The sequence below is a fragment of the Amia ocellicauda genome, chromosome 23, assembly GCF_036373705.1.
Source record: "Amia ocellicauda isolate fAmiCal2 chromosome 23, fAmiCal2.hap1, whole genome shotgun sequence".
Taxonomy (NCBI): Eukaryota; Metazoa; Chordata; class Actinopteri; order Amiiformes; family Amiidae; genus Amia; species Amia ocellicauda.
Window position 1 is genome coordinate 10,920,585 of NC_089872.1, and position 26,567 is coordinate 10,947,151.

At 38.8% G+C, this 26,567-nt stretch overlaps 1 long non-coding RNA gene across 1 annotated transcript; it reads left to right on the plus strand.

Moving 5' to 3' along the window:
• Nucleotides 1-827: 827 nt before the first annotated feature.
• Nucleotides 828-5,223, plus strand: LOC136719038 (uncharacterized). The gene is made up of 2 exons (XR_010805352.1): nucleotides 828-951; nucleotides 4,299-5,223. It is a non-coding gene; the product is annotated as an uncharacterized LOC136719038 (long non-coding RNA).
• Nucleotides 5,224-26,567: the final 21,344 nt, after the last annotated feature.

Here is a 26,567-nt window from a genome sequence, read left to right on the forward strand (position 1 = left end):
CACAGACAGGAAGACGGGTGTGTATGGAAAAACACAGTGTATTTGGCTGCAACACGCCCTTAAGTAACAACATATGGTAATGAAGGAATTTTACATTTATGCACAATCTCCTTAGCCCAGTGCTCTAATCAAACATGGTCACAGGCAGGCGGGCCGGCTGGCTGGCTGGCAGGCAGTGTTAATGGAGCTGATAAGCGAGAATGGACTTAATTCCATTCCATGTTCTCATCCCTGGCTGGCACTACAATGAGAATGATTCAGAAACTAATTCCGTCAGCTACTGACTTGGCTCCCGTCCGCAGTGGGAAGAATGCGACTTTACAATACGTTTCTTTCAGTTATTTGAGAGTCTTACGCTTCTCTGTCTCCTTAAAGTGTGCCTCTGTTCCCATTTGTCTTATAATGGTGTTCAAACAGAGGAGTTTGAAAAACAGGCTGTGGTACTGTGTGGTTTTAGCTAAAGATGACTGCAAGCCTTCAGCTCCAAGGTTCAAATGCCAACTCAACCACCGGAAGGCTGTGCGACCGTGGGAAAAACAACAACAACAACCCTCACAAAAAAAATCATTACTATCTTACGCAGGGATCTTCTTAAGCACACACTTGAATTATTATGGCCTTAGTGAGATTCAGATGTGTTTAGTCTTGTAAATCACACAAGTAAAAGTATTATTATTGTTTGCGGTTTCCAAAGCTTTTAATATAAAGATAAACGCAAATACCTGCAGCAGGCCAAATTGCCTTGCGCAGACCAGGGAAAGAAAATATTGTGCAACCACTTGGCAGGGTTTAACTGGTGTTTTAAGGCATACTGGTGTGGGTGCTCTTGGAGTTTGTCTGGCACAGACACGGGCTGTTTTGAAAGGGATTGCAGATAAATATTTGAGAAATGCTGAATCATCTGTTGTTCTGAAGTGGAAAGGGGAGAAAAGGGAAAGTAAACAGGTCGAGGTGAGATAATTCATTCATAAAAACGGGTAATAAACTGGCCATGAATGGATGGGGAATGTCATTTTTTCAAAACCTCTTGGCAACAGGTCACTGTGTACTGTTCTTTGTTCTTTTGAAATGGCCGATATGAATTACCCGCCTGGCGAAGAACTGTAAAAGAAATATCTTGTTCTGGTCAGGGCATGAATGAGGCTATACAGACCGTACAATGTGATCAAGGGCCGATCTCCGAAAGTGTAATATTCTCTTTTAAGAGATTCAAAATGAGATTAAGCGGAAGCTGCGCAGCTAGTTGGAGAACGGAAAGGATCGTTATGCATGGCAAGAAAACACCCGACACATTTAGCGTTGAGCTCTGAAACTTGAACGTGCAATCGTATGAGAGAGTGAGCCGTGCAAGTTCCTAAGAAAACACAGTCGTGCTGCGTCCTGAAAACACCGCAGTCTCTTTCATACAGAGAGAATAAAACGTGATGTCACATCTGGCACAGAGCAGCCCCTGTCTCTGATATTCTTCATGGGTTGCCGTAGTGAATAGAAGGCAGACATTACTCAGAGTGAGAGTGGAGTCTGTCTGTTTTCCAAAGCTAAAGCTTCATTTATTAACGCATGCTTTGCCAATAATGTTTCTGTAGCCTTCGTCCGTAAAGATAGATACAATGCATTCAGATAGCCTGGGTGTTACACGGATAACACGTACATGCGCACATCGCAGAGAGCAGTTTACTGTCCACTGGCAGTGCGATCAAAAAACATTGATGGGACTAAACTGACAAGCTTGGCAAAGCTGTAGTGTCAAGCCAAACCACATTAGTCAGATTACAATTTGCAATCAATCTTTGCTGGGCTACGTGGATAGAACAAACTGTTTCTTGTGTCGCAGTTTAGACTTTTGGCGCTTCTTCCGATGTAATGATAAATGGATTGCTTCATTAAGTCTTTAAGGCTGTTGACAAAATCCACAGCCATCTTTATTTGTGTTATTGGCTCGAGAAATGTATTCAGATGCTTGCGACATGATTCATATGCCAATGCTATAGTACTGGGCTCTTCGGGGATGTATCAAAAGGCACCACTAAATTAATAATGTTTAACAGAAATTACCAACTGGAAATATAAATCGCATAGCCATTTAGGCCATTGTTATTTTTTCCTATACTTCACTGAAAAACAAAACTTGGAGACATTTTGGGCAGACAATGCATTGGCAGTTCAATAAAGAGACCTGGGAAAAAATTGTAAAATATGAGACCCTGGGCAATCTGTCAAATCCACACTGTACACACCCTTTTTTCTCTTTAAAAAAAAATGAAAACAAAGGCCATATCAGGGCAATACATTTTTTTTATCAGCAAGGCTCTTGATAGAATTGGATTTTCCTTTGACTGAATGTTCAATGTTGTATATTTGTAGGTTTTTTATCTGTGGTTTTAAATAAACATTTCAAAGGCAGTTCAAGAATACTTCAAACTTGTATCATTCCCGTTAATTCCTAATTCGTTGCTTTCCTGATAATTTGAAATTAATAACCTAATAACCCAAAGCTCTTTCCCGGCACATAATTAGTCATGTCAATTGAGAAACACAGGAAAAAACATCATTTTTGATGGTAACTCCTAGGCTTTGCGAGATTATCAGGAATACTTTCCAGGCCCTTTTTATTGTGTATTTACATGACTTGATCTCTTCCCATCTTTGGAATCATTTTCCTAGCATTGGATGCATTCTCCAAGCCCATGAGAAAGTAAACCCGCTGTTCCCGAATCATGACCGCTGGCCAGCTCTCTCGCGCTTCAGTTCTTATTTTAGCAGCGTGTCTAGACTAGGACAACCCTCAGCAAAGCCACAGTGCATACAGCCTGGTCAGTCCCACTGTGACCCATGGGGAACCTGTTTTATTTGAGAGGGTCTCTATGTGTGAGACGAAGAGACCTAGATCTCGCTTTGAGTTGATGCCAGTTAGTGCAGCATGCTTTAGGGAGATGTTATATATTTAATATAGTGTGTTCTGGAAGATTAACTATGCTCATAAAAGGTCTATATTAGAATTTTTATGGGATGCCTCTTGTAGACATAATTGTTCACAGTATAATAAAGGAGGACTGACAAACTGTAAATTAAAAGATTTGTAACAATTTTTTCCCCTTGCAATATCCGGGGAGCATAAATAAATAAATAAACTATATTGTCAGGAAGAATTTAAAATCATCTTCAATATCAGCCAATATTGATCCACTGCTGGATGAAGGCCTCCACTGACTTCGATCTTCTTCTCTTTTTCACGTCATGCCTGCAAAGTTTATTATTTCATATTCCCATCTATGTGGTTGTCTTCTAGGTCTTTTTTAATCTATTGGGACCCATTCAATAGCTTCCTTTGTCCATCTTTGATCTGTTCTTCTTACATTGTGTCCACCCCATTGCCATTTTAACATTTTCAATGATGTCACATATTTTGGATTGTTCTCGGATCCATTCATATATATATATATATATATATATATATATATTCTATATGTATTTTGAAATGCAATGATTCTTAGTGACATACAAATGACCGCAAATGGACCACATGGAATACAATTAAAAGGGTGAAAGGTTCAAGGCCAAGGTTCCCACCCCCCTCCCCGCCGTTCAAAACTATATTTAAAAATGTTTTCCATGTTTAGAATACTTTGGAAAGGTGGTGATGATAGCACCAAAGTTTACTCATTTCCCAGCAAGACTTTGTTTTAAATATACTTCAAGCTAAACAATGCCCTGATTGTTTTGTCTTCAACACAAACAATTAGCTGGGGGTAACAGAGGTTAGCCATTTGAATGGAGTGGCTACTTAGCTGCCATCTCTGATCAGCTTTGCGAAGATGAAAGAGACAGTATCTCCCTTGCAGTGAGCCAGAATATACAACAAATAATGAAATAGTTCAGCAGGGTATTAATAAACTGGGTTCATCCTGAGAGGAAAGGTGACCAAGCCATGTAAGTGTGCGACAAACATACAAGCAATTACTTGGGGTTTGTATTCTGGCTTCAGTAATGAAATGACATTTATGTAGCTTTTTATGTATGTATGTATGTATGTATGTATGTATGTATGTATGTATGTATGTATGTATTTATGTATGTATATTAATTAATTGTTTTATTTTATTTTGGATCCTAATGCTTATTTTTTACATTTCACTTGCTGAAAACCCCACAAGGAGCAACCTTTATCTCTTTTCTCTATTTACCACAATAACTTGAATGTGAAATCCCTTCTTAAGCCTTAGCCCTTAGTCCTGCTGGATGTGATATCATATCTGGTGCATCACTGCATGTTTTCAAGGCTTCCTTTGTTTCCGTAGCTTGGTGAGTGATGCTCTGATGTCAGCATCCTTTTGGGCCCAAAACATCATCCTCCGGTTGGAAATCACTTGGAATAAGGAAGAGTCAAGAAGCTAAGAGATTTCCTGACTAGGGAAGCACCCCAAAACACGATCCCAGGCACAGACTGCACAATAAGCCAATGTGGCATTTGGCTCTCAGAGCTTGGACTATAAAGTTAATGCTTCTCTTAACCATTTTTAATATGTGCAATTTAACTCAGCTTTCGTACTGATGTAGGAATGTTTTAACTTTAATTTGTGAAAAAAAAACACATCAGCTTTCTTGTGGTTAAGGTAGATCATGACATTTGAACTAAATACACCAAAACATTGGCAATGATAGATTAAACTTCTTTTGGCAATTTTTCCAATAAAGCTGAAAACATCAGCTGTCTTTGAATATATAAGATTTTATATTTTCATACTTATTTCCAGCTTTTATTCCTGCTTTATATTATGTTTTTTTACCTTATATTATTGTGTATCAGCCGTTACCTAAATTAGGTATCTGATGTGAACTTCACACCATTCAGCATTTGAAACTGTTGTCAGTTATCATTCCAGCTTACTGTCATGTGTCAAGGGCATGGTACTTCAGGTGTCACTCAAACTCAATGTCTCGTTTATAGCTAGTATTTGTTGACATCAGTCTATTCTGTCATTTACTGTACCTATTCACTATCAACCTTTCTTCCAAATTTCACACTGGCTTTCACCAAAAATTTGTCTGTTTGTCTCTTTGTCTTCTAGATTTTGTGTAACGAACAGTAGATGGCTGGACAGCCCATTTATATTCTTTAGATTTGATTTGTCTATAGTTAATGTCTCTCAAGCAGGTGGGAAAAAATGTCTCATTCATGTGAAGGCATCTGGAAATTGCAAATAAAACAAAAACAAAATGTTACTTGTGCAGATAAACTGGAATAAACATTTCTATGTCCTCTAGTTTCCCTACCAATGAAGCACAAACCATTCACTAATACTGTTGTTGAAGCCTAAGGCTATGAAACTTGGGCAACTCTCTCCACTTGTTGAGTAACATGTTTTTCTAATGTTTCTTTCCTGTCACAAGTAAATAGTGATATCATAAACCTGGGTAATGTGGTGGTTTTAACCGCTGATTACACCAAATGCACTTTGCTGCACGCTGCAGCCCTTTTCAGCAGGATTTAGCAGCATTAAGATCGGAGTTTTGTAACTCCTCACCCAAGGCCTTGCTTAAGAACGTGTTCACCTTGCAGACGGGCGGGATGTATGTTCAGGCAGCTTGTAAGTCTCTATTAAATCATCCCAGGGTGGTGTCAGGGCTTGTACATTCTACTCATCACCGTCTGACCCCCCTCTCATTCTCCTGGTCCATCACACTTTTCCCATTACTAACACGAAGAGCATTATCATGTGGTCTGAATGGAGTGAGTTATTCCCTGACACATAGAGATACAGACATTGCTTATTTGCTTTAAGAATTCCTGTGTTGTCCTTCATGTTCCTCTCCTTCAGCTAAGATGGATGTCATTGAAGAACTTTTAAACCAAACAAAACCCCAAAACCTTAAGCTGAAGTTTTGTGTATTCCACAGCTTATGTTTGTCGAAAGCTGACAGATGCTCTAATGCTACTATTGTGTCTGTATTTGTGGTAGGTGGAGAGTTATGCTTGATCAAACCAATTGTACTCGGATAACAGTGTGTTTCTCAATCAGACTGTTTTACATTAGAACTGTTAAACGACTATGTAGAGTTTCTGAAAAGCTATACAAGAATATTATGACAGTAAAAGTATTCTGTATTCTCCCCCCAAAGCTTCCCAAAGAATTATAATTACACCAGAAAAAACAGTAGTGGAGATTTGAAGGTCTGATAAAACTGAAAGATCAGTACTAATCTAAGGGAAAAGTGACATCTTTACAACCCTTGACTAAATTATTAATGAACATTATGCAAGCCAGATGACTCTTCATAATCTGTCAACCATAATTCTGCTTGAGTTTTTTTTTTTTCAAGATGTATTTATTTCAACCCCAAGTCACACCACTGTACTTGCTGACGCTCCAAACACAAATGACCTTGCCACTCGATTTATTTATATTATTCCTTTATTTCATAGGGAGAGGGCATCTGATATATTTTTCATAATCTCGAGGAAACATATTGGCGTGAACACCCTTGGGCAGCATTATTTATTCAAGGCTGATCCGATGAAACTCCTAATAAAAGTGCCCAAACTCCTGTGCAAAAATGAAAACAATAAACACATAGAAATATGAGGAAGAAATTACACCCATTAACTACACTGAGACTGATGAATGATATGATGGCTGGCTATTCAAGTTGGAAATTTTACACATCATTGAAGCTCTATTGGCTCTAATGAAATGGCTTTCCTGGATATTGCACTTGAGTGACTTGCCTGACCCCGAGCACAATGGCAAGTATTATATTTATGGGCTCAGATCCTTTTCATTGTGAGAGTCAACGAATCTGCAATATTGCAAACTTAAAGGGAAGCCACTCACTAGCTTTTAAATCTGACCATCTTCTGCAGTACAATTAAATACCAGCAGTTTGAATACCACACTTGTGTCATTTATCTTTGCATTCACAAGAACTTGAACCAAAACAGGACTCTGGTGATATCTAAGCAAAGGCATAGTAAGTGAAGCCTTTTAATTCATTCAGAGTACTAAATTACAGATATTGTTTTACACCTTTTGATAGGAGCTCAGAGGAATGTTTGGCCAACGTCTGCAGTGCAGAGAGACATGGGCATCTTGCTAGTCTGTGTGTTCAGTTTATCCTAAACGCCTGTGGTTTTGGTTAGTATTCTGAGCAGGCCATGGGATGTTTGGATCCATTAGCCACAGAGAAAGGAGCAGGGAACATATTTAATACGATTTATTCCAAGAAATCTCTTATCCATCTCGAAAATATCAAATTAAAATACAATTGCCCCTGAGGGAAGGAAAATACTTGACTTTGGATTGATTTTGCTTGATGTTTTCATAGGATATCATTTCAAAAAGCTTATGGGTATCAAGGTTGTATTGGTTGTAGTGGCCTTGGCTGGTGCTGATCCTTAATTCCATTGTGACCAGAATGCTTGTTCTCTTAAGCCCTTGTAACGGTCATCTGTATCCCACCCCCCCACTATTATCCAGTCACATGGTACAAGCATCTGTGGGGACCCTTTGGGAGTAGTACCCATGATGCTCTCTGTTTCATGTCAGGGGACGTCTGGATGATCCATTTGTATGTGCTTTGGCACATCTGTACCTTCTTAATGCTATAATCCCATGCCTTTTCAGCATGCTGTTACATTTCCAGGCTGACAAAGCATCGCAGATTGTTATATCCCTGGCACAGACAAGTTCTACTACTATAGTGTGTCTTGATGGTCCTCCCAGCTTGCTGTGGATATGATCAGAATGAGTTAGTGCCTACAGTTTCAAGATGTAGAACATGGAAACATCACCTTTCTTAGCATATGAGGACAGAACCATGTGAGGTAGGGTGTAATTTTCTATTAGACAGCCATGTTTGTTATGGGTTCTTTGGATATTAGCAGTTGTGAGTCTGCTGGTTACTTTCTTTTCAGAGAGCAGCCCTGATGCTTAGTCCCTGATACGTTTTTTTGCTGAGTTGCAATTTCTCTGGTACTTTATCATAGGCTTATGTGAATTATTTTAGGGATGGGGTTGTGGTACAGAGGGGAAACTGTGTGTGTTGGTAAGGTAGGAAAGGTATAGCCTATGACAAATCCCAGATGCGGTCTGATAGTTTACATGCAGAACTGTCACTGATAAAATATTTAAGTAGACTTTAGATATATTGTATTCATTGGATATTATGTCTAGACTGTTAATCCTGCAAATGAATCATTTTGGGGTAAATATAAGAGTTTTTACACAATGAGTGAGAAAACTGAACATCCGTACCTACTACACAATGTCTTCGTCCACTCCTTGAGTTCTTTGAATACAAAATTATTTGTCTGGCGGTAATTCCATTTGTTTTGATTTTTTGAGTGACACCAGAACTGCAGGAATGTGTTATGAATGTAAACATGTGTTTCGTCTTTGTTGTGGGCAGTGACTGCCATAAAAAAAGCCACACTATGTATGGAGGCACCCGAAAAGAATCTGGTTTGAGTTGATCTGTAAAAGGCATCTCTACTGTTGCTTCAAATTAAAATTGAAAAAATGTAAAACAAAGGTGCATTGGCTGCTGGCAGTTATATTAAAATGTCTTTGCTAGGGATGTAGAGTGAGTGTGCATTTGGTCTCAATTATGAAATATATTTTTTTATGTTTTTATTGTAATTGCCTCTTATTCATGACAGGATTTATATTGTGTGAGAAGTGCTGTCCAAGGGGGCAGATCCTTCCAATTACATGTTGTAGTGTCTAGTCATGCTGGAGCTAAGGCTATAACAGTGTGCTAATGGGTTTATGTTTTAGTGGTAAATCACCTTGAACTGTAAACTAGCTTCAAACAAACATGTATGGTTGATTAATGAGATTAATATGAATGCCAGAAAGTTTTCTTGGCTCTATCAACTGGCAAGAAAAGGAAAAAAAAAAATTCCTGCTACAAAGAGTCAACCGTGCATTTAACCAGTTGTTAAATTGTATAGTTTTTTCACCGTATACATACATGACTTTTGCATTTCTATTATGCTTTGTTTTGTGTTGTTGTTACAAATTGGTAGGTGGATTATAGGTAGATCTGAAATACATATTGTATGAATCATGAGGGAAGAAAAGGGAGTTACTTTTGGGTTCTTTTCATTTGGGTGGAGTGCAAAAAAAGGAGAAAATTGTTTCACTCCTCCATTAATTGAATGGATTATTGTGGGGGTGGGGGGTGGGGAGGTTCAACCTGTGGTTTGTAGGGTCCTCTTTATCTGTATCATTTGGGTATAGATAAACAGACCAATTTTACATTAGATTTATTTTTGCTTTACATCTTGTGAAATTCAGCATGTTGACAACCATCTGTTTCCATTAAAATAATTTTATTTCATTTAAAAAAAGTATATATTTGGTTGGAAGACAAAAACAGATGCAATGCAATCCACAAAGGAACCCTTGTTTAGTCATAAATTATCTTTTCCATAAATTGTAGCAGCGTAATGCCATAGCCCTATCTCCATCAAATAAAAATGAACACTTTTTTGGGAAAGTGATCAAAATGTAAGTGTTTTGAATTGCCAATTAATTTTCTATTTTTTTTTTGCCATGTCGTTTCTTCCTGGGCCAAGATTAGTTGCTCTCGATACTTGAACACTGTCTCCTTCTCGCTTGGAATGCATTTCTTGATTTAACACGTTAACGAAAATAACAATTTGACATCCAGGAAAATTGTAATAGTTTTCGCCCTTTATGTGACAGAATGTATGTTTCTTACCTGGTAGTTTTGCCAAAATGAAAAGCTTGCTCACATGGGAAGTGATTGGCTCTAAAATCTAGGTTGTTCACATTTTTCAAAGACAATGGCCTGATTATAGCTTAGGAAAAAACACGTCAGTGAAAGCAGAAAATACAAAAACGAACACAGTGAGAATGAGACTCTAATATTACAAAAAATAAAAAACACCCCCAAAAAGCTAACTTCAGTTCAAATGGATATTTGGCAGGAGGAGTGTATTCCAAGCAATTGCTTTGGCTCGGCATCATAAATCTATTAGCTTTTGCACAGAAAGAAGCAAAGACTTCGCTAAGAGCTCTAGACAATATTTGTACTTCTTCTAATTCACTGCAGCCCTGAAATATTAATCACGTTGTTTGAAAGTGTACCGATCTCTGTGGAATATGACTGAGAAGGCCTGTAAAAATTTGAGAATTTGAAAGAAAAGTGATGAAAAATTGGATCCATCAAACAATACAAAAGAACAACAAGAATAACAACCAAAACTACCCCCGCAAAAAAAGAGATATGTCAACAAAGGCTCCAGTAATATTTGTATCAGTTGTGCCAGTTGTGACACTGATTGTCACAATTAGAATGATTACAATTGTCATCATTTTGGCTCTGTATGCCACCACAATGGATTTGAAAAGAAATAATGTGATGTGCTTTAAGTGTAGACTTTCGTTGTTATTTTGAGGGTAATTACACCCAAACTTGGTGAACAGTGTAGGAATTACACCCATTTTTATAGGTGGTCCCCCAATTTTAGGGGCTCAAAAGTACTTGGACAAACTAACATTATCATGAATTAAATTGTGAGTTTCAATACTTGGTTGCAAATCCTTTGCAGTCAATGACTGCCTGAAGTCTGGAACCCATAGACATCACCAGATGTTGGGTTTCTTCCCTGGTGATGCTCTGCCAGGCCTGCACTGCAGCTGTCTTTACTTCCTGCTTGTTATTGGGGCATTTTGCCTTCACTTTTGCCCTATAAATCAAAACAAATCAATCAGAGAGATAGCAAAAACATTAGATGTGGCCAATCAACTATTTGGTATATTCTTAAAAAGAAAGAATGCACTGGTGAGCTCAGGAACACCAAAAGGCCTGGAAGACCACGGAAAACAACTGTGGTGAATGACAGAAGAATTCTTTCCCTGGTGAAGAAAAACCCCTTCACAACAGTTGGCCAGATCAAGAACACCCTCCAGGAGGTAGGCATAATGTTCAGACTGTCCAATGCACTAGTTAGAGCTCATCTGGATACTGTGGACAGTTCTGGGCTCCACACTTCAAGAAAGATATCGCTGCTCTAGAGGCAGTTCAGAGGAGAGCAACCAGACTTATTCCAGGTCTGAAGGGAATGTCCTGCTGAGAGACTGAGGAACTGAACCTTTTCACCCTGGAACAGAGGAGACTACGTGGGGACTTGATTCAAGTCTTCAAAATCATGAAAGGCATCGACCACATCAAACCAGAGGAGCTTTTCAAGATCAGCAGGGACACACGCACCCGGGGACACAAATGGAAATTGGGCTTCAGGGCATTCAAGACAGAAAACAGGAGACACTTCTTCACACAGAGAGTTGTCACAATCTGAACAAACTCCCCAGCGATGTCGTTGAAGCTGAAAATTTGGGAACATTTAAAAATAGACTGGATAGGATCCTTGGATCACTTAATTATTAATGGACACTAAACGAGCACGATGGGTCGAATGGCCTCCTCTCGTTTGTAAACTTTCTTATGTTCTTATGTATCTGTATCAAAGTCAACAATCAAGAGAAGACTTCACCAGAGTAAATACAGAGGGTTTTCCACAAGATGTAAACAGGAAACAGGAAGACCAGATTAGAGTTTGCCAAAAAACATCTAAAGAACCCTGTACAGTTCTGGAACAACATCCTATGGACAGACAGAGATCAGCTTGTACCAGAAGGATGGGAAGAGAAGAGTATGGAGATGGGTAGGAACTGCTCATGATCTGAAGCATAACCCCTTATCTGTGAAGCATGTTATGACATGGGCATGGATGGCTGACAAGGGAACTGGTTCCCTTGTATTTATTGATGATGTGACTGCTGACAAAAACAGCAGGATGAATTCTGAAGTGTTTAGGGCTATATTATCTGCTCAGATTCAGCCAAATGCTTATAAACTAATTGGATGGCACTTCACAGTGCAGATGGACAATGACCCGAAGCATACTGCGAAAGCAACACAAGACTTTTTAAGGCAAAGAAGTGGAATGTTCTGCAATGGCCAAGTCAATCACCTGACCTGAATCCAACTGAGCAGCATTTCACTTGCTGAAGGCAAAACTGAAGGCAAAACGCCCCAAGAACAAGCAGGAACTAAAGACAGCTGCAGTGCAGGCCTGGCAGAGCATCACCAGGGAAGAAACCCAGCATCTGGTGATGTCTATGGATTCCAGTCTTCAGGCAGTCATTGACTGCAAATGATTTGCAACCAAGTATTGAATCTCACAATTTAATTAATGATTATGTTAGTTTGTCCAAATACTTTTGAGCCCCTAAAATTGGGGGGACCACATATAAAAATGGGTGTAATTCCTACACCGTTCACACAATTTGGATGTAACTACCCTCAAATTTAAGATGAAAGTCTACACTTTCAAATCCACTGTGGTGGCATACAGAACCAGAATGATGACAATTGTGTCACTGTCCAAATATTTATGGACCTAACAGATCCACATTGTGTGTACTGCGTTGACTACATGTTGAAGTATTAATATTAAATCAGTTTAACTAATATGTTGGTGCACATTCTTTCAGTTATCAGTGCAGGTGCTGTGATATGTTCACGATACATATCACAAGCAGGAAAATAACACTCCTATCTGTACAAGTTCATATGAGCATAAGAATTAGTTCTTTTGCCATACAGAAATTTAGGAATACTTAATTGTGTGTGTGTTTTATATTTTGTTTTTGCATGGCAGTAACCGAATGTTCTGTTAAGATTGTTCACACTCCCAGATCACGGAGATGCCTCTCAGAACATGACACTGTTTTTCTTGGGTTATGTAGCTGAATGCTCTGTTAAACACTTTGTGGCACTTTGGGTCAGCTATGTAAACCCACTGATGATTGAGATTTACAGCCTCACTAGCTCACCAGCGGGAATGAATGCTTTCGCATTCAGCCATGTCTTTCACAAGCCTATCACTTTTTATGATTAAATACGTTTATCTATTAAGTTATTGTATTTGTGTGTATGTCTCTGCGTATGTTTTCTTCTATTTATGTATTAAGCAGAGGTTTATAAAATCCTTATCGATGTTTCCTTTTCCTTTCAGACATCGCAGTTTATAGATAAGCCCACTGGTGACAAAACATGTGAAGGGATTTCTTCAGCCTGACCCCATGTCTATACCCTTTCAGCTCTGCTAGCATATGTTTTCCGGTCAGCAGTTAATAGCAACAAAATTAATACATGCTTGCAAAGACTGGAATATGCAGATAAGTGTTATGTGTTTAAATTGGCAGTGAAATTATATGTTTGTTGGATGTCCTTCAGTACAATGGAGATAACCTCTTATTTTGCTAGCGGTTCATGTATTTAGATTGTGGAAAGTAGTTCAATTGCTGTTGCAGGCGACTTTACATGACTGTGTCAACAATAACAATACCGATTATAAGTATTTCAGACCTTAGTTACAGTGTGTGCAGTACTTCTCGGTTGTTGCAAGGCTGAGCCCAAGGGCCAGTATTTGGGCATCTCCTTGACACAGATCTTGCAGTCTTTATGATACCAAAAAAGAAATAGCAACAACAATGGTTCAAAGCCTTGACATTGCATTTGATCTTTTGTCTTGGTCGTCCTTTAAATCTTACCACCCACTAAGCATCATCTTACCCTCCTTGAAACACTTAGCACTCCTTTGCATTTTGCTCTGACTGATTATTTTCAGGTGCATAGTGTGGAAAGATTCTAGCATTGTTTTTTTCAGTCATTGTGCATACCTTCGCATGCTAGACAGGGAAATAAAAGTCTCACATTTAGAGAATAACTTGTAACCTGAAACCTGGGACGGCCACATCAAAGTGGATGATTACCAATCTCGGATACACTTGTTTTTTACACCAGAGCAGGATTTTGTGGTTTGTGCATTTTAATGGTTTTTAATTGGGCCAGGTTGTAATGAATTAAAGTCTTTTGGAAATAAAAACCAACCTACTATGAACTTTATAGTGACATTATAGTGGAATACTAGTCTGCATCTGCCATACCTATAGATTTAGAAGAGATCCTTTAAAACCTGTACAGCACTAGTTTATGAATATTGCATTTAAATGTGTGTTTAAAGAGCTTCACCTTTAAATACTTTTAACACAGAAAGATGTTTTAATTGTGCATTAATTACCTAGTTTCCAATTATATTAGGTTTGGTGGGTCTTGTGTTATTTTTCATGCTTTCCTCTGAGGGAGATTATGCTGCATATTTGTAATATGATTCAAATCATATGATAAGATGATGTGACCAGCAAATATTGTGAGCAAATGTGGCATTGTTTATTTGAATGTAGCAGCAATGATCTTATAGTTTCTGGATGGGCTTACACCAGACAACAAATAGACCCTGGACACTCCTTTTGCACACCACATGAATTGTAATAAATAAAAACAATTGGAAACAGACAGCATTTCCCTCTATTTAAGATCTTTGTCATGTTGCCTGCTTGATATATCTCTGTTAAAACACTGCTGAATAGTATATTCAATATACTTTATCTCAATTTAAAACACAATATATGTCTTTAAATAAGAATTATGAAATGCAATGCATGTAACCGCCATTACAAAATGGAAGTTGTCTAAAGCTAATGCTGGAGTCGGCTCCAAAATGCCAGTGAAGGAGCATCCAACATGCACAGCGCCATCAGAAGAAAAAATGACACGATCAATTGTGAGACCTTTATTTTTGAGAATGTATCAGTGTTTATGCAGCTGTTTTCCCTGTGCCAATCCCTGAGCTCAAATCAAAACTTCCCACTGGGCTCTTGTGTTTTATTCTCTGAAGAATAATTTATATGAAGTTCACAGTTGGGGCTTTGCAGATTGTAAACAAGGACATATCTAAATACAGCTGTATTTTAGATAAATAAAGTATGGCCATTTGTGTAGTTTCAACCTGAAAGCCAACCTCACTAGCTGTGCTGTGACAACAAGGCCTTAAAAAGTACGTAAAAACATATGTAAATTAAAAATAAAGTACGTAAAAATGGCCTTGTAGTAAATATTTGTGTACTCCCTTTCAATGATCCTTGCACACAACTCCATAATTAATGTGAATGTTTGGCAAAATTAAACCTTAATGCTTGGTGTATTTTGGCACCTACTATTATCAGTTATGACTCCCTTATTCTTTTTAACATCAAGGTTAGAGTGAGCTGATGATACAATAATCCCAATGTCTGGAGCAGCTGCTTGAATATAAGGTTGAATTTGCATTTTTTCCCTATGCATACTAGTTGCCATTTTTATATGTATATATACAGTCAACTCCAAAAATAATGGCACCCTTGATAAGGATGAACAAAAAAGGCTGAATTAAATAAACAACACAGGAAATTAGCTATTTTCCAATATTTTGAATATATTGTACTGTATTAATAATCAAGGGAATCAATCAAATGTATTTCCCCCAAATTAATGTCACCTTTGTTTTCTGTACTTTGTGCACCTTCCCCTTGCAATGGTATCCTTTCCCCTGAGCCTTTCTCTATAATTTGCTATGAGATTAGAGAATACATTGGAAGGGATCTTAGAAACTGAAAGCTGTAGATGTTTTGTTATTCATTTTTTCATAAACCGCTTATACCTATGAATGTTAATTGAGTGGCAGTTGTTGCAGCCAAAAATAACAGGATTTTCTATTAAACAGGAGGGTATGAAAGCGTTTATCCACCACTGTATATATTGCTGTGCCGGCCCAACAGGGGCCCTTAAAACGAATAATAAAAAGCCACTGTGAGCCCTTCGTTGCGATCCCTTCAGACATAACTGTGAGCACATCTCTGCATCACGAGGGGTCCCACTGTTATATTCCCCGCAGTACCTCATAAAGTACTTCACATTTAGTATGAAACGCCTCTGTTTCTAATTAGCGTTCTATATGTACTTTATAAACCTGGGCTTGTTTTCAAGACGGCTATTGTCAACAAAGACTGTGGCTTCACAGGAAGAACAAAAGAACTCCAGAGAGTAGCTTTTTCTACCTAATAATGAACTTCACGAGCTTTAATTTGCAGCTCCGGCACTCCAGTTAATTTGATCTCCTTCCAAGTTAAGTTCAAAGAGATAATTATCTTTTAAGGGCTACAAACTTTGGTAAACCTTCCTGTGTACCAGGGTGAATTACTGGAACGAGTGCCAAGCATGTGCGACCACAATTTTCCAGTGAACTTATTTTTGGAAAAAGGTAGAGAGAAGAGAGGGAAGGAAAAACAATCATGAGATCGAATTGGCTTTGAGATGTTATTTATTGAAGAAAAACACACCGATGTAATACATCGGTGTGTTTTCCAAAGCTCTTCAGACCTTTTTGGCAGGTACTTTGACTGGAGAGGCACGAGTTTTAAAGAGATGGACAATCAACAGACCAATGGACAATGGATAGAAACAAAGTTCACTGGACAGTGTGTAGGTAACACACTGTATACACCAGCAGCTATCAGTTAACTTGCATTAGCTCAGATTTATTCAGATTCCAACGTTTAATCAGTTAAATGCATTTGTACAATAGCTTTAATCTGCTAATAGCTTTCCTGCAATACTCTAAACCGTTTCACGTGTTGCTAGGAAGAATTTGAACCACTCGATGTATCGCAAACTTTAGAAACTTTCACATTCTACAGTAAGCACATTTTTGAAGGTTTTGCTCATCTACCTGCCCTTGAATAACATCATGTAACTAGAGATCCTCTTGGTGGCTTTTGGAAATTAAAACATGTACATCCTTTTATTCATTGAGTGTAAGTTTAAAATTAAATAAAAATAGAGAGAGAGAGAGAGTGCGAGTATTTGCAATTTAAACTTATGTGTCTTACGTGTCATACCAGTTATATCTGTGAAACGTACAATTCATACATCTGCACATCATTGTAAGGTGACAACAGCTCTACGAGAACATCTACACATTAAAGTAGATATAAAATTAGCATTAAAATGAACTAAGTGTGTCAATTCAGATAAGCACACAGATACACACTTGCCAGACACGGGAGGCACTTCTGTGACCTCGGGGATAGGAAGGTGTGGCCGAGTTGTTATGGGATATCTGGTGGCTGTAGCAGTGCTTTTCGAGTGGTCTTTAAAAGCTTCACACCAGTAATACAGATAATAGACAGGAAGGATTAATGTTGACTCTGCAGATTTGAACCCTGCCAGTGATGTAAGTGTGTCTAAATACAGCAGGGGCCTAATTAAAAATCACCTCAGGCACGAGCCCCAGAGGTCGTAGGTAAAGATCCAGCGCAAAAGAGCGATGGCATTTGGCCATTCTCGCAGCTAATTGGACTGACAGTTCAGTCTGCAGGGGTGTCACTGTTTATTTACTCTTTGTTGTGCGGTGAACAAGCACAAAGATATGCCTGCTTCAGCCAGCACTGACATTGGTCCAAACACCGTCTGGCTCCAGGCACAGCGAACGACACAATAAAAACTTCCTGTCAACCATCAGATTTCGATATATCCAGAGGCGAAGCTCAGGAGTGATTGTTCAGGCACATGGTTGTATATTTTATATCGTCTTTGTGGTTTCGTTTTACATAGATTATGGCCCCTTTATCATAAATGTTAGCGAGAGGCCGTCTATTTTTCTTTTTCTCCCTCAGAACATTTTTGGAATGTCTCTCGAACACATTCATCACTGTCTGGGCCATTTATGTATTTTTTTCCTAGCAGGTAATCACAATCCTATTACATGCTTTTATACATAGGCAGTCATTTTAAAGCATGATATCCTATTAAACAGTGGATGGGGGTGATTTCACAGTTTCAGATTTGATGTAAAGGTCTGCATTTGTTTTTGTTATGTGTGATTAGGTGTTTTTCTTTCCTCATAGGTTATGGTTGTTTTGAAATATATGATTAGTGGGTGTTTCTATTTTTCTTTTATACATTTTATTTATTTGTAAAGCCGCACCCCCCACCTCCAACATTTAGTGTTTTTTGAATGATTCAAAATAAGGGAATGACAATAGGAGTGGTTATTTATTGCTCTAAAAGACACAATCTGGTGCGGAGTTTGACTGATATTTGATTCTAACGCAGGGAAATAAATTATACCGCATGCATCTTGGGGAATGAGTATTTGGAACCATAAGCATACATTAAAATATATCCCAATCGGAAGAACTAGATTGTCAAAACTCCCCCCACCCCTTAATTTACATTCTCTATGTAATATTTCCTGGACGGCAACAATCACATGGTGGGAGAAACACATAATTGCTCAGAAGAGATTTGGAAGCCACAACATATGGTCATGTTTTATGAAATACTGTGTTTTAAAATAATCTATTCAGCCATACACAATATATGCTTTGAAAAGACTTAACTTCTTAAAATCCAAATGGGACAGCTTTAATTACTAAGCAAAAGCTCCCCCCCCCACTGCATGACCATATCAAAACAGCTTGTGGTATATATTAAACCCTGGACTTTTTAGAAGTATTATTATTGGCAGATAACAATATTCTATGTCCACGGTCTCGATAATCGTACATTGCACAAGCTAAGCCGGGTCTTAAAAGTGTTCTGGTGTCAAAATGAACCATCAGCAGTTCAAATGATCCACAACTAATCCTAAAACAATTAGAAACTGATCCAAAGATGGGGCACAAGCACGGGCTACTTAAGCCTGCTGGCGTGAGGGCAACCTGCAGATATCTCTTTGTAAGCCGAGACCTGGGGTGTTGTAGAATAAATAAATGGTCCTAATTGAGCTCTGTGAGTGAGTAGTGGTGGCCGTGACTACTACAATCCCCCAGACCCCCTGGAAACCCCCCACTCCCGGCGGGGTCAGGACAACAAACCAAGGGTGTGAAAATTCAACTGTTGCTTTGGGGGGTGGGGGGAAGGGGTGGCTTCAGAAAGCTCGGGTTACATCACAGGTCAAGGCAAAGGAAGACCTCGAGGAACATGAGCGTTTGCTAGGCTCCGGCTGTCATTGCCATTGGATACAACACCCCAGAGACACCTTTTGAGAAACATGAGGAAAAACCATAAATGCCCCACACACTTCTTAATTTCAAGACTGGTCCTGGGTCTTAATGCCCATCTGAGCTTGGTACATTCAACCCCCAAACTCAGGAAGCCAGTTTGCCACACTCTGACTCTTGTTTCTACTGGAATTAGCAGTGTATGATGCTTTTGTTCTGGCCAGAGACCCCACACACAAGATTTGTATTTATTATTCTGTGATACTTGTGTTTTCTGTCATGCAGTTTAATACCACTAACCACAAATGCATACCATGCGTGACTGAAGGTGTAAATGATCAGATAAAGATGACATTTTAAAGCAAATCCTAATGTAAAGTATAATTAGTGTGTTTGATGATGGAATAGCATTTATCTGTTGTTGATTTTAGTGCCCGCTGTGGCCAATAGCTGAAGTTTCTGCATATGTTATACATAAGTCTCTGGAAAGTGATTTTAGTGGTCTGCTGTAGCAATAGAAGGGTTTGGTCACAATTGTAACATCATGATAGAGGTGGGGGTGGTTAGGGGGTCAGGGGGCCATTGCTTACTGCTTGCTTGGAATTTCCCTGTGGAAACAGTAGGTACATTTTTTTTTATGTCAGTGGTTTCCTGTTCACCTCAAGGAATGAACTATAGTTCATAAATACATGGGCTTGCTTTAAACCACCATCCCCATTAAATCAGGGAGCAGCATTATTTGCAGTAGTGTTTTGTGTTTCAGTACAAGCTTTATCGTACTTGCATTTATGTTGTTGTCGTTTATAACATATTTGTGAGATAACGTTTTAAGTTATCTCCAAAAGCGTGTTACTGTGTTTTGTGGTTGTTGATGAAACACACACACACACACACACACAATACAGGGACAATGGAGGAAAAAACTAATCAAACCAACAACAACAACAAACCCCTCAGTGACGAGCGTACTGTGAGATTCCATAAATAGCCTATATATTGTGTTGTCTGGCCTTTGATTGCAATCTTAACATAAATAACTCCACAGTTAGAGTGCATTCCTGGCAATTTGGAAGACCATTTATAGCACATTGTCTAATTGTGCACCGGATGTATTGTGCTGGCCTCTGCTAATTGATTAATTCATAAGTTTTAAATGACCTGAGACAGTCCATGCCATGCTGTAAATGCTAATTCCACACTGGCAGAGAGGCGGATATTAATGTGTGTTATGTTGGGGGGGTATCTAGGTGTTTGTTTCAGTTCATTTTAAATAGGTCTGTTCCTGTGCTGAAAGACTTTTCGGGACAGTGATTTACAATGCAGAAGGTATTGTGAGACTCCGATTGTCACATAAGTGGTTCTCACGGCTCGCGCTGGCACTCTGTGCCAGGCCGCACATTAACTTCTTTCACTGAGCCGTGCCCAGCTTACTCTGCGCTCTCAAGTGTTGGCTTTGTCAATTGTTCCTTCTCAGTCGATATTATGACAGTTGATAGCCACTTGATGCCAATTCATCCTGGCTTTTGGAAGGAGCGGCAGGCGGGGAAAAAAGAAAAGAAAACATGAAAGTGCTGCTCTCCTCTGGGAGTTTGTGTGTGCTGCTTTTTTATTTAGTTTTTTCTAAATTATCTCTATACATCAACCTTTAATGTTGATGCTTGTGCTAGCTTATCGGCATCGGGGCACCACAGTTTACTAAACACAGCACAGCTGGCCTGCAGCCCCCACCACCATGCTGCCGTGTTATTAGCTTACAGCGCAGCGGACGAGATGAGGTACAGTAGAGGAAGCGGTGTTCTTTATTTTCAACCTGGAAAAACAATAATGGCTGTCAAACAGGTGGGTAAATAATTGCCTTCAGCGGTGTAAGGTTATATGCATGTGCAGCTGGTGAAATCAATCTTTCGATATTACAGCACCTACAATACAGATCCTATGTGCTGCTTCGAAGCCATGCCCATGGAGCATTGTTATGCACCTCCATGGGAAATGATATTCACAGATTAGTGATAATTAGACAGTGTTAAGCCAGAATTACTGAATATCTTTGTGTTGTGTCTTTCTGCTTTGATGGCACTGAGTCATTCTTTTTCCCACTGTGAATTTAACACCACTTTACTTTCACAATATTCCTTCAGGAGTTTTCAAATATGTGGTTCATCATCAGATTTCATCATTACAACATTACTGACCTGAATACAATTATTATGATTATTATTATTACATATCAAACAGAAGTAGTGAGAGCTTTTTTATTTATAGATTTCCCCCTGTTCCTGAAACACACACACTATAGGATAGGGTAGATTGAGGACACTTAATATATATAACCAGTGTGTAGAAATTTAAGAAAACATATAGCCTGGCCTATAGATTTCTAAACTCACTTCATTCATGTAACCAAATGTGACCAGAGAACAGTTTTGCTTGGCTAACCCTAATGTAGGATGCGGTCACACTTCTCCTAAACCACATGTTCATATTTCAGGCAGACGCCACAAAAGCTATAGCTTAGTCTTCGAGAATGTAACATTGTCTTTCTCTTCCCGGAGCTCTGCCTGCTGTATACAGGCATAGAAAAATAAAGCAGAAGTTATTGCTAGGTAGATTGTAATCAAATGTAATCAAATCTCAAATTACATCAATCAGAATTCTTAAACTCTCGTTCAGACTTCAGTGGGAAGTTAAAAGGGCTCATCTCAATGCTTTCTGACATATCCGTGTTATATTTTGCACATATACTGTACTGAAATTGAAATATAAATATTTTATTCCCGTAGTAGGCTATAAATGCATAATTTAACATTGCACATTGACCTTGAACAGTAGTATGTTATCAAAAGGTCTAGGACACTAGAAAAACAGTAACACAAAGTCGTGATTCTTTTGCTTTAAGCAAAAACAGTCTGGTTTGTCGTTGTCTTCCTTTTATGTTAACATCTTCCAATTTGTTATTCCATTTACCATTGCTGTAACTGTGCATTTCAAACATAAATCTAATGAAGCACTCATACAAGTGTGGGTTTTGCACAGCCCTGGCTGCCATAAAGTTTATGCTACTTTCTTTGCTTTTAAACTTCCTGAAATCCCAGTTGGATCTGTGTATATGTTTCTCGTAAACTACTACATACAACCAAGCCTGACCGCATCTGTAGGACTGGGCCACCTGAGACTATTTGCCTTTCTGAAAACTAATAACACGTTCTCAGAAAACATCCAGGAGAAACATATGGCTCCAACCTCATGGCCTCGTTTTCCGTCTACTGGTCAGATCTCTTCACTGCACGCCAAACAGGTTTATTGTTTAGTGTTAGTAAAAGTTGTGCATCAAGATAAAAAATTTGTGTTGCTGCAAAATTGCATGGATTTCTAATTCCTGGCATTATGGAATGTGCTGGACATGGCAAACAGGAGAGAGAGAGAGAGACAGAGAGAGAGAGAGAGAGAGAGAGAGAGAGAGAGAGAGAGAGAGAGAGAGAGAGAGAGTGAAGAAAAATATCCTGGCCGACACATGGCTCAGTAATGGATAGCACTGTATTCATGACCTGGTTCGGGCTGTTTTGTTCTCCATGCTTGGCTTCAATGGTGTTGGTGGGGAATAATTAATTCTGTTGTGGACGATCAAGTGTGTTTTCTGTAAAACTGCTCACTTGGCTGGAAATGCCCTGACAGACGGTGTGGCAGCCGGTGGAAGTGGAAGCACTTCATGTCGATGGGGCTTAGGGGACCGTCCATGGGGAATGCTTCACTGTAGGCCTTTTCAAGGCCACTTGGAAAACACCAGAAGTCTACGGCTGCTTCTCATTCCAATTCATGGCCTTCTCTCTGCCATTGTCCCCTTAGAGCCATAGACCTGTTCACAAGCCTCCTCGCGTCAATAAAACCCCAATAAAACCTAATCATTCTATGGTGAATTTGACACGAAGAAAAGATGCCCGGAAAATAGTTATGGTCCTGGAAAGTTCTTTTGCATTGTAACCATCTGTGCACCAGAGTGGCAATGAATAGGATAATTGAGTCCTAAATAACTCCCTTTTCCCCCTGTGATGGAGATAATAGGGCTCACCCTGATTTGTATTCTTTACAGCACTGTTGCCCCATCATTTCACATCACATCTGCCCATTCCATTGATCGATATTGAGCGACCAATCACTTACCACACTCAATTAAGCCCATATAATTCTCTTCAAATGAGCAGGGGGAAGAGAGGCCGCATGAAAAGGGCTGCAAATAAAACTTTAGTGACTCTGTTTTGGGGGGTAAACAATTGAGATTGATGACAATCTCATGCCACCAAGTTCCCTTTAAAAATGGGTCAGCGTTTGAATGGATCGGTCGCCCGAGCAGCTGTGCATAATCTGGAGAAGGCCTGCTTTCAGGCTGGCGTGCTCCTTGCAGTGTATGTGGCCCATTGTCCCGTTAATCTGGCTTTTCACAAAGTGTTACAATTAATTTGTTGTGATTTCTATGGGGCTCAGGCGCAAGCATCATTAAAGAGCCTTTAAGAAACTGGAGAATGGACTAAATGCCAATAGTTCTATTGTCCTCATTTAATGTTCCTTTAATGCGAGAGCCTCAAAACTCATGCTTAAAGGGGATTTAAAAACCTGTAACGAAACCGTGACTCCATGCTTTTGGCACAATATAAGCTTTTCCAGCACAGGTCAAGCTTCCAGCAGCCCAAGCAACAGACATATTTAAAAAATCATTCAATAACCTACACTGCATCTTTGAAAAATTCTCCATTGCATTCTGTAACTTCATTGGATGTGTCTGTAATGTACTCTCAACAAGCAATATGAATAGTGTTATATTTCAATGCATAAAAAAGCAGACTGTTGTCTTGATACAGTTAGTCGGCTTGCCTTGTATTCTGTGGTATTGTATTCTATTTGGATATGGTTGTAACTAAGTAGAATAAAAAACAACAACTTTTGAATACCATTTTAATGTTAAAGACTTGAATACAAAAGCAGTTTACCTATATACTATCCGATCCAAAAATATGACCACTCTGTCTTTCACTTTTATATCCCCTGGGAGGAAGTCTGTAAATATGAAACATACGTCAACGACAACATAAGATACTGTTCTGTGCTTGAATATGTTTAGTTAACACTAAAGTCTCCCAGGAGCTCTAGTCTCTGATACTGTGAATTGTAAGAGTGGTAACAAGCAGAAGTACCATTACTAATTAGCTTCAATTAAATATTGTATTGCAAAATATTAGAATACAGTAGTGCTACATGTTTAAGAAAGGCTGATTTACTGTGTTCAATCATGTCATCCAAACAGTTGTAATTGAGAACAATACATGTATATATGGTTACATAATAAATCTAAATTAAATTGACATGCAGTTAGATGTATGTGAGTCAACTGTGTTGTTGAAATTACCAAATATATTATGTGTTGCTGCTTACATAATATGTTTCAGTGAAGTTCTGTGAGTAATGGAGTTATAATTCTTAAAGAGCACGTTCTGAATTGTTTCATTCGGGTCAGTATTTGTTACACAAATTAACCAAGGTGACAATGTCATTAATTCGATCACAATTGTTGCATTCACAACAAATATAACATTAGTTTAGAATCCGGATCCGGGGCCGCTATATACTGACCCTATTTCGGCGTGTGAGTTTGAAGAGCTAATTGTTTTCATGGCCATGTTAAAATATTCAGTGTGCAGGAGAGAGGTCAGATCCTACAAGCATTGTGTCACTCATTTGTTTAGATGAATACCGACAAATTGCAGTATTTTAACAACAAATCTGTGGCCGTGCATCTAATTTGCATGGCCTTCTCCTCCCTCTTTGAGCTGATAATGAGGTAAGCACAATGATGGCTTTCACAGCCGCAGAAAGGCCTGACAGTGATGAATACCAAGCAGGGTATCCGGGCTTTAGTCTCCACAGCCTTCACTCAGTGTCCTCTCCTTCAGCTGGCTCCTCCATGAGATCACATCTGTTGATATCTGGCTGCGTTGCTTACAGACCACGCTGTTTTCACTCTACGGCCAAAGGAGGTCTCATATTTTGATAAGATAAGATCACTGTGTTACCTTTTCCTAATATCACAATCTGATAACTTACAAAGTACCAAAACTGGGGGAAATTATAGTCCCCCTTCTCTTCTTTTTTGTTTTTTTGTTTTGTTGTAGTTATTGTTATTGTGGTTTTTAGTTTAAATATACTGTAATCAAATACTTGATGAGCGTCTTTAGCAAAGCCTTATTTTAGTTGCTACATGTAAACAAATTGGTAATTGTAGCAGCAAGTACATAAAGTAATGCACATTATGTGGTCCCAGATTTTGGGGGGGCATCTTCCCTCAATCTTTGTTTCGTAAATCCGTAGAAGGTTAATTTAACTCTGTGCTACAGCAACCCCTGCTGGTATGGTACCTGGAGAGGCCTTGTGGGTACAGAATGCAGGTGTGAATACTATGACAACATGACCATTTCGGTGCTATGGATAGAAAGTACATGAGACTTTTCTTATATTCAGCTAAGGATATAAGCAGTGTGATCAGGTGATGATTGTATATCTATAATTGGGTTGCAACAGGTGGAATAATACAGGACATGGGTATTCAAATTTGGGGAGTGGAAGTGACTGTTCCTTACATTGTGTGTTTTTAATGGGGAAAAAATCAGCAGCAACTACTAGTTTTACTCAGTATTGAAGTATATGAACTATATTCCTTTGCAATTTTTTTTTTTTTTTAGCAAAACTGAAAACTTAAACAGTTCTTTAATATTTTAGTTTTCCAATCCATTGTAAATATAATTCAATTCAATTATATTCATTAAAAGTTTGACCCAAGGAGCCGTGGCAAAAAAGTTTTCTTTTCACCAGTTTACTGTCTTCAGCGTCTGCCCCAGCAGAAATAGTGCCATCAGTGCAGGCAGACTTGGAGTGAATAATTTGGGATAATCTGACTTCAAAGACTGCAGAACCCACATCTTGTAAAGCAGGTTTCCATTTTCCACTTGGTATCCACAAGGAAGGGCAGTGTGAACAGGCAGCTCCGCCTTGACACTTGAGTTTAATTTCAATAAAAAACAAGGCGGATTAAAAGCAGAGCTGTGCTGACGTCTTGAGGGAAGCCTGATTTTTTTTTTTACCCCATAAAAAGATAAACAGAATCCTGCAATGATAGAACGACGCTGCTGGCTGTATGAACATTTCTGTAATTGAACTTCCAGTAAGCCAGCCACACCATATACGACAAATTATTTGGTTGCTTCGTGACCACAAAGGGTGTGAGAACCGAAGAGTTTGCTTATCAGTCATAAAACAAAATATATTAAAAATCCTTCCTAATCTCTGAAAGTGCAAAAGTGTTTTGTTTGTTTCTGAAATTGTGCAAATGATATATTTTGTTAGTATTATTTTCTGTCCTCTTTGCCATGGCATTCCCAACGACAACAAAAAACAAACTTCTTTCTCGAATTCCCTCGGTGTCTGGCAGCCATTTTTCTCCCGTGGCATTCCCTTCAAGATATAGACTCCAAACACTCCAAAGAAGTCGGCCTCAATTCTGCTGTCAGTTGTGTTAACTTGTGGCCCTCTTGAGGGTTTTATCTCCAAAGAGAAACAAAACATACAAACAACAAAGAAAAAGTCAGTAATACCCACAATATGTCT